Genomic DNA, 13,700 nt, shown 5'->3' on the forward strand with positions numbered 1-13,700 from the left:
GTCATCTTCCAAGAGGCGCTGAAGAGGTCTTCTATCCGGGCGATGTCATCTTCCAAGCCGGGTCTTGAATCTTCCTCCCGTCGACGCGGAACATCCTTCTTCACCGACGGACTACGACGAATGAAGGCTCCTTTAAGGGACGTCATCCAAGATGGCGTCCCCTCAATTCCGATTGGCTGATAGGATTCTATCAGCCAATCGGAATTCAGGTAGGAAAAATCTGATTGGCTGATGGAATCAGCCAATCAGATTGAGCTCGCATTCTATTGGCTGTTCCGATCAGCCAATAGAATGCAAGCTCAATCTGATTGGCTGATTGGATCAGCCAATTGGATTGAACTTGAATCTGATTGGCTGATTCCATCAGCCAATCAGATTTTTCCTACCTTAATTCCGATTGGCTGATAGAATCCTATCAGCCAATCGGAATTGAGGGGACGCCATCTTGGATGACGTCCCTTAAAGGAGCCTTCATTCGTCGTAGTCCGTCGGTGAAGAAGGATGTTCCGCATCGGTGGGAGGAAGATTCAAGACCCGGCTTGGAAGATGACATCGCCCGGATAGAAGACCTCTTCAGCGCCTCTTGGAAGATGACATCGCCCGGATCGAAGACTTCTTCAGCGCCGCCTGGATGATGACTTCATCGGATGGAAGATTTCTTCAGCGCCGCTTGGAGGATTAACTTCTTCCGCTCCGGATGTCCACTTCGGTTCCATCGCTGCTCGGCTGAGTGAAGACGACTCAAGGTAGGATGATCTTCAGGGGATTAGTGTTAGGTTTTTGTAAGGGGGGTTTGGGTTAGATTAGGGGTATGTGGGTGGTGGATTTTAATGTTGGGGGGGGTTGTATTTTTCTTTTACAGGCAAAAGAGCTGAACTTTTTGGGGCATGCCCCCACAAATGGCCCTTTTAAGGGCTGGTAAGGTAAAAGAGCTTTGAACTTTATTTAATTTAGAATAGGGTAGGGCATTTTTTTATTTTGGGGGGGTTTGTTATTTTATTAGGGGGCTTAGATTAGGTGTAAGTAGCTTAAAATTGTTGTAATATTTTTAAAATGTTTGTAACTTATTTTTTTATTTTTTGTACTTTAGTTAGTTTATGTAATTGTATTTAATTGTAGTTATTTGTAGGTAGTTTATTTAATTAATTTAATGATAGTGTAGTATTAGGTTTAATTGTAACTTAGGTTAGGATTTATTTTACAGGTAATTTTGTATTTCTTTTAGCTAGGTGGTTATTAAATAGTTAATAACTATTTAATAACTATTCTAACTAGCTAAAATAAATGCAAAGTTACCTGTAAAATAAATATAAATCCTAAGATAGCTACAATATAATTATTATTTATATTGTAGCTATATTAGGGTTTATTTTACAGGTAAGTATTTAGGTTTAAATAGGAATAATTTATTAAAGTATAGTGTAGTGTTAGGTGTAATTGTAACTTAGGTTAGGATTTATTTTACAGGTAAATTTCTCTTTATTTTAACCAGGTAGCTATTAAATAGTTAATAACTATTTAATAGCTATTGTACCTAGTTAAAATAAATTGAAAGTTACCTGTAAAATAAAAATAAATCCTAAGATAGCTACAATATAATTATTATTTATATTCTAGCTATATTAGGGTTTATTTTAAAGGTAAGTATTTAGTTTTAAATAGGATTAATTTAGTTAATAATAGAAATATTATTTAGATTTATTTAATTAATATTTAAGTTAGGGGGGCGTTAGGATTAGGGTTAGACTTAGGTTTAGGGGTTAATAATTTTATTACAGTGGCGGCGGTGTAGTGGGGGGCAGAATAGGGGTTAATAAATTTATTATAGGTGACGACGGTGTAGGGGGGGCAGGATAGGGGTTAATAGATTTAATATAGGTTGCGGCGGGTTCAGGGAGCTGCGGTTTAGGGGTTAAACTATTTATTTAGTTGCGGCGAGGTGCGGGATCAGCAGGATAGGGGTTAATAATTTTATTATAGAGGGCGACGGTATAGGGGGGGCAGGATAGGGGTTACTAGGTATAATGTAGGTGGCAGCGGTGTCCGGGAGCGGCGGTTTAGGGGTTAATACATTTATCAGAGCTGCGGCAGGGTCTAGGAGCGGCGGTTTAGGGGTTAATACATTTGTAAGAGTTGCGGCAGGGTCTAGGAGCGGCGGTTTAGGGGTTAGTAACTTTATTTAGTTGTGGGGGGCTCCGGGGGCGCCAGTATAGGGGGTAGAACAGTGTAGTTAGTGTGGGTGCTTAGTGACAGGCTAGCAAGAAAGCTGTCAAACAGCCGAAGAGCAGCGAGATCGGATGAGTGATAACTCTCACAGTCCGCTGCTCATCACCCCGCGGCTTTTTGACAGCTTTACTTGATAACTTAGGCGAACGTATTCAAGGTCCACGGCGGCGAAGGTAGGCGAGCTTAGGCGGGCGTATTGGGCCGGCGAAGGCAGAAAAGTAGACGGCTTGATAACTACCCCCCAATGTCTCGCCTGTAAATACGCAAAAAAGTTTTTATTTGGAAGATTAAATTCCGTTCTGAGAGAATTAATTGATTTAACACACCTTCTGTCAATTTCTAACATCTGATGTATACTACAAATACCTGCGGATTTCCATCTTGGTTGAGAAGAGTGTTGAATGTAATCCTGCTTGGAACTGAGGATTTCCCGAAAATGGGATATATATCGAAACACGATGTTCTATGGCTAACGAGTTGCAAATCCTTTTTCAGGCCAGCATTGGGTTATATATAGATCTCAATTTTTTTTATTTCAGACGGAATAAAGCTGATATCACAGTGGATAAGTGCTACTGAAGAGAAAGGGTACGTTATACTTTTTTCAAGATCATTGTTCATAACATAGTCCAGAGAGAATAACCAATCAGTTACTATGAGTGCTAATAAAACTCTATTGTAAACCCTAAGATCAGGAAGGGCTAAGCCACCATACTTCAAGGGGAGCAAGAGTTTGTATAGGGAGATTCTAGACCTTCTATTTTGCCATATAAATGATCTCAGCAGGGAGTTAAAACAAGTAATATCTTTCCTCTTTAGGAACAAGGGGATATTTTGGAGGATGTAGAGTATTTTGGGAAGGAGAATCATCTTATAAGCAGCTATGCTCCCAGAGAAGGAAAGTAAATTGTGCCAAGAGTATCTTTCATTTTATTTAAGATTTGGGTAATGTTAAGAGAATACTAGTCATCAGGATTAGAGGAGATGATACCCAGATACCTAAAAGAATCTTGAACTATAGAGAAAGGCAGATTTACTGGAGAATCTTCCGTCTGCTTAATCCAATGGAATTCAGATTTTGTGGTATTGACCTTATACCCTGAAAAGGATACACACTGTTGTATAATTGAAAGAAGCTTAGGTATATTTATACGAGTGTTAGCCATATATATATATGAGAATATCATCCGCATAAAGCGTGATTTTTAGCTCCTTCATACCTATTTTAATTCCCTCTAGTTGCTGCCTTACTAATATAGCGAGCGGTTCAATGGAGATGTCAAAAAGAAGCGGAGAGAGAGGGCATCCCTGCCTAGTTCCTCTCTGCAGATTTATGTCATGGGACATATACCCATTCACCAGCATCTTCGTAGTAGCCTTTCGATAAAGATTACTAATAAATTTAATAAAATTTCCTCTCAGACCAAACTGGTCCAGAGAGAATAGAAGGTGATCATAGTGAACTGAATCCAAAGCTTTTTCAGCATCTATGGATATTATTGCCAAATCAGAGGTATCCTCTCTCCCCGTCTGATCGAAGTCCTTATTTGTTTTGAAAAAATCTATAGCAAGGAAAAGCTTCCTTATTTTAGCAGCAGAATTTCTATTCTTCATAAAACTGGCTTGATCTGTGTGAATGATAAAAGGAAGAAGAAGTTGAAGCCTTTTTGCTAATATAGAAGTTAATCATTTGTAATCTTTATTCAGAAGGGCAATGGGCCTATAGGACTCCTTCTTGGCAAGGTCTTTCCATTGTTTTAATATCAAGGCAGTGTAAGAAGCAGCGAAGTTAGCTGTAGGCTCATTACCCTTTGTGTATATATATATGTATATATATATATGATTAAATAGCTAGGTTAGATACGGTGTTATAGTAGGATATATCACTTTACAAAATTCATTAGGGAGTGCATCTGGACCTGGTGCTTTGTTATGGGACACATTTTGAATTGCTTTAATCACTTCTGTCTCAGTTATGGGGGAGTAAAGATCTTCGAGTAGGGCAAGTGTTAATGAGGGGAAAAAGATTTTATGCCAGAAGTCCTCGCGCTCCTGGTTGTTTGAGATTCTAGAAGAGTATAAATTAGTGTAATAATTAGAAAAAGCTTGCAAAAGTTCTTCAGGCATTTTAAGAGTTTGACCTTCAACATATAGGGAATCTATCAGCTGAGAACCTTTATCGCAGTTAATACGATTTGCTAGAAGTTTCCCTGTTTTGTTTCCATACCGGTACAATTTTGCTTGAAATCTAATATCCTTCTGTACTGACTTGTATAATAAAAAAGAATCTCTCTCTCCCAGCGCAGAAGTATACTTAGCCCAGTTCCGTGGTGTTTTTTCAATTAGATAATGGCTATATGCATTTGAGACTGCCTGCAGTAGTTCTTTTTCCCTCCGCTTAAGTTTTTTAGACCTCAGAATACTATATGCTAGTATTTCCCCCCTTAAGACTGCTTTAGCAATTTCCCAGAATAGTGCAGGACGGGATCGATATTCATGGTTAAAAAAAGCGAACTCCCTAAATTTAGCTTCCAGCCAGTTCTTAAATTTAAGATCAGCAGCTAGGAATGTGGGAAAAGAAAATCGATTGTTTGTTCGTGTCGAGTCAGGGGACTGAAAATCAAGACAAATAGGGGCATGATCCGAAATGCTAATGGATAAGATTTGGGCTAGAACTTTTGATTTACATAGCCTTTCATCCAGCAGAAATAGATCTATCCTTGAAAGTGACTTATGTGCTTTTGAGAGGCAAGTAAAATTGCGGGTATCAGGGTTTTGTGATCTCCATACATCGCATACTTTGAGATTGCTAAAGATCCTAGAGAAGAGTTTTGATTCTAAGTTGTCTCTTTTGTTTTTTTTTTGGGGACAGGATCCTGTCTTAGTCTATCTAAAGGATTTTGTGGGGCCATGTTAAAATCACCTCTACACACGTCATGAGCCTAGCCTGTAATGTCTCCCAAAAAGATAGATTAAAAACATTAGGAGCGTATATGTTACCGAGCATGTATAAAACATTGGAAATTTTAATTTTTAACATGAGAAATCTCCCCTCATGATCTGAATCAACATGCAGGATCTCATATTATTATTATTATTATTATTATCGGTTATTTGTAGAGCGCCAACAGATTCCGCAGCGCTATAAACAAAGGGGGAGTACAACAAAACAATTATAGGGTAGAGGGCCCTGCCAAGAGTTGAACTGTTGTAGTCAGCTCTTAAGAAGGTGATCTACAAACAGCTGGACTTTTAGGCTTACATGCTAAGAGGGTTCAGGGGATTGCATTGGAGGAGAGGAACTGGTATTAGGAAAGGTTAGCGTAGGTTGTATGCGTCCCTGAACAGTAGAGTCTTTAGGGAGCACTTGAAGCTTTTAAAACTAGAAGAGAGTCTTGTGGAGCGAGGCAGAGAGTTCCACAAGATGGGAGCCAGTCTGGAGAAGTCCTGTAAACGCGAGTGTGATGAGGTGACAAGAGAGGAGGAGAGTAGGAGGTCATGAGCAGAGCGAAGGGGACGGTATCTGGAGACAAGGTCTGAGATGTAGGGGGGAGCAGTGCAGTTGAGGGCTTTGTATGTCAGAGTGAGAGTTTTGTGTTTGATCCTAGAGGCAAGAGGAAGCCAGTGAAGGGATTGGCAGAGAGGCGCAGCAGATGAAGAGCGACGTGTAAGGAAGATGAGTCTGGCAGAGGCATTCATTATGGATTGTAAAGAAGCTAGGCGGCAGGTGGGGACACCAGAGAGGACAGAGTTGCAGTAATCAAGGCGGGAAAGAAAGAGAATGGATTAAAATCTTAGTTGTGTCTTGTGTAAGGAAGTGTCTAATTTTAGAGATGTTTTTAAGGTGGAAGCGGCAGGCTGTAGCCAAGTTTTCCAGAAGGCTACCTGTAGTAAGTTAGATGCCAATTGAAGCAGTTGAGTCAAAAGGTCTGTGTTTTTTTTCTGTGTTCTGAGAGAGAATGTGTAAAGGGAGAGAGATAAATTGGTTAATGATGGCCCAACAAAAGTGTGTTAAAATGAGTGGGAGGGTACATTTATGGACATTTTAAGCTAAGGGTCAATCATGCAGAAACCAAAAAAAAAACACATCAAAAAACAAAATATTACAGAGATAAGACAGACATACAAGGGGTGAAATAAAACCATTAAGACAAATAGACAGATAAATGGACAAGAGCTGCTTAAACTATGCAAATTATGACAAGCACAGCCTGTAATATATACATTTAAAATAAAAACAAAACAAAAGGAATTATCACTAAATATACAAACACATACAATAAAACAACTTAGTAGGTAAAATATAATGAAGCTGTTTTCCAGAAGGCTACCTGTAGTAAAATAGATGCCAATTGAAGCAGTTGAGTGAAAAGTTCTGTGTTTTTTTTTCTGTGATTAACCTTTCCCTATAAGGATAGCCCCCCCACCTTTTCTCCTCACGCTGGAGGAGAAAAAGACTTCTTTGACACAAGAGGATTTAAGCTTAAGAACCTCATCAGCTTTCAGGAGGGTTTCTTGTAAAAAAGCAATGGAGTTGTTGATTTTCTTAAGATAAGATATTATTGTTTTTCTCTTAATAGGAGACGTGAGAGCTCCCATATTCCAAGAGGTGAATTTAACTCTAGCTGCCTTGGCCATCATTTAAGAAGAGGAAAAGACAAGAGAAAAGGGAGGAAAATAGGGAAAAAAGAAGGGAGAGGGAAAAAGAAAAAATGGAGGAGCTATACTTCTTGAGCCCTTCATTACCCTATGCTCAAAGGACCTATCCATAAGTAGAAACTGAGAAACAGATAATCAGCTATATCATCTTTTATAAAGAATTATTTTAGAGGATAGGTATTAACATAAAAACTTTCTGCCTCTGTGGCTGTATAAAAAAATATGTGCTGTTATCTAACAGCTGCTTAAGTCTAGCTGTGTACAATATAGTTGCTCGGAGGCCATGGCGTATACATTTTGTGCATATTGGGGCTAAATCCCTTCTTTTTGCGGCTGTTTCTGCCGAATAATCCTGAAATAGAAGGATTTTAGCATCTCCCAAAAAAATTGGTTGATGTTTGAGAAAAAATTGTAATATTGTAATCTTATCTTGGTAGTTTAATATTTTAGCTATAATTGGTCTAGGCCTCATGTTAGCTTTAGCCAAGGCAGATGGTCCTATCCTGTGTGCCCTTTCTGTAACTATTTTACTATAGGCCTCCGGGATCTTTAAAAGCTGTGGAAGTGTGGTAGTAAGTAATTTGTGCAAATCCTCAAACTGTTTCTCTTCGGAGATCCCTATTATTCTGAAATGTATTCTTCTGGTGCGATTCTCTAAGTCTTCTACTTTATTCTGCAGTTTAAGAAGAGTAATACTAGTGGCTTTGAGCTTCGCGTTCTGACCCAGAGAGATATCTTCAAGATCAGATATCCTTTGCTCTGCTTCAGAGAACCTTCCAGCAAATTGTTTGATTTCTGCAGATAAGTAAACTGTCAGGATAGGTGAAGTCCAGAGTTAGACCCAAATGCTAGAATGAGGGTAATAACACCCTAGCATGGTGAGTATATACCAGGACCTGACCCTGCGACAGCTACAGTATGATATACTCACAGAGATAGGCTGGAAGATGGCATAGCAGGGTCAGGAGAAGAAACTTTGTGTAGATAGGGTTAATCAAGAGAGTAATCAAGCAAGCAATGTCCAGCAACGTGTAATCAGGCAGGTAGGGGTTAACCAATAGAATAATCCAGCAAGCAATGTCCAGCAATGTGTAATCAGGCAGGTAGGGGTTAACTAATAGAATAATCCAGCAAGCAATGTCCAGCAACGTGTAATCAGGCAGGTAAGGGTTAACCAATAGAGTAATCAAGCAAGCAATGTCCAGCAATGTGTAATCAGGCAGGTAGGGGTTAACCAATAGAATAATCCAGCAAGCAATGTCAAGCAACGTGTAATCAGGCAGGTAGGGGTTAAGCAATAGAGTAATCCAGCAAGCAATATCCAGCAACGTGTAATCAGTCAGGTAGGGGTTAAGCAATAGAGTAAACAAGCAAGCAATGTCCAGCAACGTGTAATCAGGCAGGTAGGGGTTAAGCAATAGAGTAATCCAGCAAGCAAGGTCCAGCAACGTGTAATCAGGCAGGTAGGGGTTAAGCAATAGAGTAATCCAGCAAGCCAAGTCCAGCAACAAGAAATCAGTCAGATAGGGGTTCAGGGTTCAGAATATTAACAGGCACAAGTTCAGAAAGATATATAGAGTACTCACTTAAGCCAACGAGTCAAAACAAACAGGCACTGGAGGAGAGAAGACGCCAGAATAAGAAGCCATTCTGACGTCAGAGGAGAGGGACGGCTTCAGCCAAGTTGCTAGGCAACAGAACGTAGAGCAACAGCGCCGAAGGAATCCAGGAAGAAAGAGAGCGATCAGCTGAGCGATCGCGACAGTGCCCCCTCCTCAAGGACCCCTCCGAGGAACACGAACAGGCTTCGAAGGATTCTGAACGTGGAACTGTTTGATCAGGGCAGAGGCACGGATATGAGAAGCAGGTTCCCAGGAACGTTCAGTAATGGGATAGCCCTTCCAATGTACCAAATAGTATAAACGGTTACCTCGTAATCTGGAATCAAGAATTTGACTGATCTCGAATTCCGAAGTACCATCCACAAGAAACGGAGAGGGAACTTTCCTTTTGGTGGAAAACTGATTAGAGACTGCCGGTTTAAGAAGAGACACATGAAATACAGGATGAATCTTCAGGTTGTCCGGTAAAGCCACCTTGTAAGCAGTAGAACAAACCTTGGAAACAACTCTAAACGGTCCAATGTATTTAGGACCCAATTTAGCACAAGGTTGCTTAAGACGAATAAATCTGGTAGATATCCAAACTTTGTCTCCAGTGCAGAATGAAGGTGCCTTATGGTGTTTGCGATCAGCAAATCGCTTATACTTTAGAGAAGAGAGGAGAAGAATTTCCCGAATCTTCTTCCAGTGTTTACAGAGATTCTTCACAGTTTGATCTGCCCCAGGAACACCAGAACCCCCAGAAGACATAGGAAAAGTTCTAGGTTCAAATCCATAAGCTGCCTTGAAAGGAGAAGTCTGTAAAGAAGAAATGAAACGGGAATTGTAAGCAAGTTCCGCCAAAGGAAGAAGTTGAGACCAATTGGAGTGCTGATGATTAACATAGTGCCTGAGATAGGATTCAAGAGATTGGTTTACTCGCTCAGTGAACATTGGATTGAGGATGATGGGCAGTAGATAGAGATATGGTAACTCCAAATTGTTTGCATAGAGACTTCCAGAATCTTGAGACAAATTGAACTCCTTGATCAGAAACAATGTCCAAAGGAAAACCATGTAATCTGGTGATATGGAGTATAAACAGTTCAGCGAGTTTCCGGGCAGATGGTAATCCAGGTAAAGGAACAAAATGAGCTGCTTTGGAAAATCTGTCTACCACAACCCATATGGTCTTGTTTCCGGCAGAATTAGGAAGATCAGTAATAAAGTCCATGGAAACATGAGACCAGGGATAATATGGAACATGTAGAGGTTGTAAGAGTCCAAAAGGTAAAAGGTTTATTAGAGGTACAGGTATTACAAGCTGCAACATAATCCTTGACATCTTTGTTCATAGAAGGCCACCAGACATGTTGTTTGAGTCTCCATAATGTATTACGTACTCCCGGATGTCCAGACAAAATATTATCATGAGCCCAACGAAGAAGTTTAAGGCGGAATTCTGTAGGTACAAACAAGAGTCCAGGAGGTATGTTATAGGAGGAAGGAATGGAGGCTTGAGCAGACTGTAATGCTTGGAAAGGAAAAGTAGACAACTGAGCTAGAACTTTAGCAGGACGGAGAATGGGTTCAGAATCCAATAATGTAGAATCAGAGGCTTGAAATTGTCTGGATAAAGCATCCGCTTTAGAGTTCTTAGAACCAGGAATATAAGAGAGGACAAAATTAAATCTGGAAAAGAACAGAGCCCATTGGGCTTGACGTGAATTGAGGCGTTTAGCAGTATGAAGATACAGAAGATTTTTATGATCCGTAAGAATAAGAAATGGTTGAACCGTGCCTTCAAGCAGATGTCTCCATTCTTCCAAAGCCATTTTAATAGCTAACAATTCTTTGTTCCCGACGTCATAATTCAGTTCTGAAGTATTAAACTTCTTGGAGAAGAACCCCACAGGAAGGATTTTGCTAGTGACAGGATTTCGTTGAGATAACACAGCCCCAGCAGCGATCAGAGAAGCATCCACTTCAAGGATGAATTGGAGACTCGGAACTGGATGGCAAAGAATGGAGGCCGAAGTAAATGCAGACTTCAAAGACTCAAAGACCTGTAAGGATTTATCAGACCAGTGCTTGCAATCCTGACCCTTCTTAGTAAGAGCAGTAAGGGGTGCCGAGATTTTAGCAAAGTCCTTTATGAATTTACGGTAGTAACTGGCAAACCCCAGAAACCTCTGAAGAGATTTTAAGGAAGTTGGTCTAGGCCAATCTATAATAGCCGACAGTTTGTCAGAATCCATCTCAAATCCAGACGGTGAAATGATGTAGCCCAAAAAATGAATAGATTCTTGATGAAAAGAGCACTTTTCAAGCTTGGCAAATAGAGAATTTTCACGTAATCTCTGAAGTACTAGTTTAACGTGATGAACGTGATCCTGTCCGAGAATAAATCAAAATATCATCAAGATAGATAATGACGAATTGATTAAGATAGTCTCTGAATATTTCATTAACAAAATGTTGAAAAACTGCAGGGGCATTGCATAGCCCAAAAGGCATACCTAAATGTTCATAGTGTCCAAACCTAGTGTTGAAGGCTGTTTTCCACTCATCCCCTTTACAAATCCTGACTAAATTGTATGCCCCACGAAGATCCAATTTGGTAAAAATGGAAGAACCCTGGAGACGATCAAACAATTCAGGAATGAGAGGAAGGGGATAAAAATTCTTGATTGTAATCTGATTAAGAGCACGATAGTCAATGCAAGGACGAAGACCTCCATCTTTTTTTTCAACAAAGAAAAAACCTGCTCCTACCGGAGAGGAAGAAGGGCGAATGAAACCTCGGGCCAAATTATCCTTGATGTATTCTTCGAGAGAAACGTTTTCTTGACAAGAAAGTGGGTATGTTTTACCCTTAGAAAGAGGTGCTCCAGGTAGTAGGTCAATGGGACAATCAAAGTCCCGATGTGGAGGTAATATTTCAGCATCTTTCTTAGAAAAGACATCACAAAAAGAATGATATTGTACAGGCAAAGAATCAGGAATGTCCAAAACTGCCACAACTGTACTAGAAGGTTTGGGAGTATTCTGTAGACACTGTTTGAAACAAGAGGATCCCCAAGTAACAAGTTCCCCTTTTGACCAGGAGAAAACCGGATCATGAAGTTGTAGCCAAGGAAGTCCCAAAATTAAAGGAAACTGAGGAGAAGAGATGATGTCAAAACAGATGGCTTCCGAATGAAGTACTCCTACAGACATAAGAAGTGGTATAGTAGAATATTTAATGATTCCTGAACCTAAGGGTTGACCACTGACAGTAGTGACCTTAATTACTTGGCTCTTGGAAAGCAAAGGAATTTGAAAGGAATTGACAAAATCCGAATCCATAAACATTCCAACAGCTCCAGAATCAATGAGTGCTTGAGCCTGGAACTTGGTGTTGCCAAAACGGAAGGTGACTGTAACAAACAGCTTGGGATTGAGGGTAGGAAAAGATCTTTGGCTTAACTCAGTCCCTCTTTCTGGAGTTAAGCCCTGGCTTTTACTGGACAGGTTGGACAATTTTTTAACATATGTCCCTTAATGCCACAGTAAAGACATAGTCCAAGATTACGCCTTCTGAGACGTTCAGCTTCAGATAACTTAATTGCACCAACCTCCATGGGTTCACTTGATTCAGAGATAGAAGAATTCGGAGCAGGAAGGTTTGGTGAATGAGACAAAGGATGGAAAGTAGATTTGATAAAGGATCTTTTGTTACGGTCACGTTCATGGAGACGCTCAGAGTAACGAGCATCTAACTTGATACATAAATTGATGAGTTCTTCTAGAGAATCAGGAAGATCCCTATAAACCAGTTCGTCTTTTAAACGATCACAAAGACCTTTACGAAATGCTGCACGCAGGGCCCCATGATTCCACATAGTTTCAGCAGCTAAAGTCTGGAATTCTATAGCGTATTGTGCTACAGAAAGAGAACCCTGCCTTAAATCTAAAAGTCCTGCTTCGGCAGCCACAGACCTTCCAGGTTTATCAAACACAGAAGAAAATATGGATACAAAAGTGTCAATATCGTGAAGCAAAGGATCATCCTTTTCCAACAGTGGAGAAACCCAAGCCAAGGCTTTACCTTTCATAAGAGAAATCAAAAAGGTGATCTTGGAGGAAGAAGAAACAAACATCAGAGGATTGTTTCTGAAGTGTAGGCGGCACTGATTAAGGAATCCTCGACAGTCATCAGGGTTGCCATCATATTTATCAGGTAGCGGAATTCTGGGAACTAACTGTTCTGCAGGATGTGGCGGGTTATATGTAGGATTAGAACTGGCCGCAGGAACAACAGGAGTTGCTGAGACTTGTGAAGGTGGAGAAAGATTATGCAAAAGAGCAGTAATTTGATCCAACTTAGAACCCAGTGATTGCAGGTGTGCGGAGTGGGTTCCAAGCAGCTGTCCCTGTAGAGCCACAGCTCTGGATAACTCACCAGGGTTCATTTTATGGCCTGTTTGTAATGTCAGGATAGGTGAAGTCCAGAGTTAGACCCAAATGCTAGAATGAGGGTAATAACACCCTAGCACGGTGAGTATATACCAGGACCTGACCCTGCGACAGCTACAGTATGATATACTCACAGAGATAGGCTGGAAGATGGCACAGCAGGGTCAGGAGAAGAAACTTTGTGTAGATAGGGTTAATCAAGAGAGTAATCAAGCAAGCAATGTCCAGCAACGTGTAATCAAGCAGGTAGGGGTTAACCAATAGAATAATCCAGCAAGCAATGTCCAGCAACATGTAATCAGGCAGGTAGGGGTTAAGCAATAGAGTAATCCAGCAAGCAATGTCCAGCAACGTGTAATCAGTCAGGTAGGGGTTAAGCAATAGAGTAAACAAGCAAGCAATGTCCAGCAACGTGTAATCAGGCAGGTAGGGGTTAAGCAATAGAGTAATCCAGCAAGCAAGGTCCAGCAATGTGTAATCAGGCAGGTAGGGGTTAACCAAAAGAGTAATCCAGCAAGCCAAGTCCAGCAACAAGAAATCAGATAGGGGTTCAGGGTTCAGAATATTAACAGGCACAAGTTCAGAAAGATATATAGAGTATTCACTTAAGCCAACGAGTCAAAACAAACAGGCACTGGAGGAGAGAAGACGCTTGAATAAGAAGTAAATCTGACGTCAGAGGAGAGGGACGGCTTCAGCCAAGTTGCTAGGCAACAGAACGTAGCACAACAGCGCCGAAGGAATCCAGGAAGAGAG

Source organism: Bombina bombina, chromosome 10, assembly GCF_027579735.1.
Source record: "Bombina bombina isolate aBomBom1 chromosome 10, aBomBom1.pri, whole genome shotgun sequence".
Classification (NCBI taxonomy): Eukaryota; Metazoa; Chordata; class Amphibia; order Anura; family Bombinatoridae; genus Bombina; species Bombina bombina.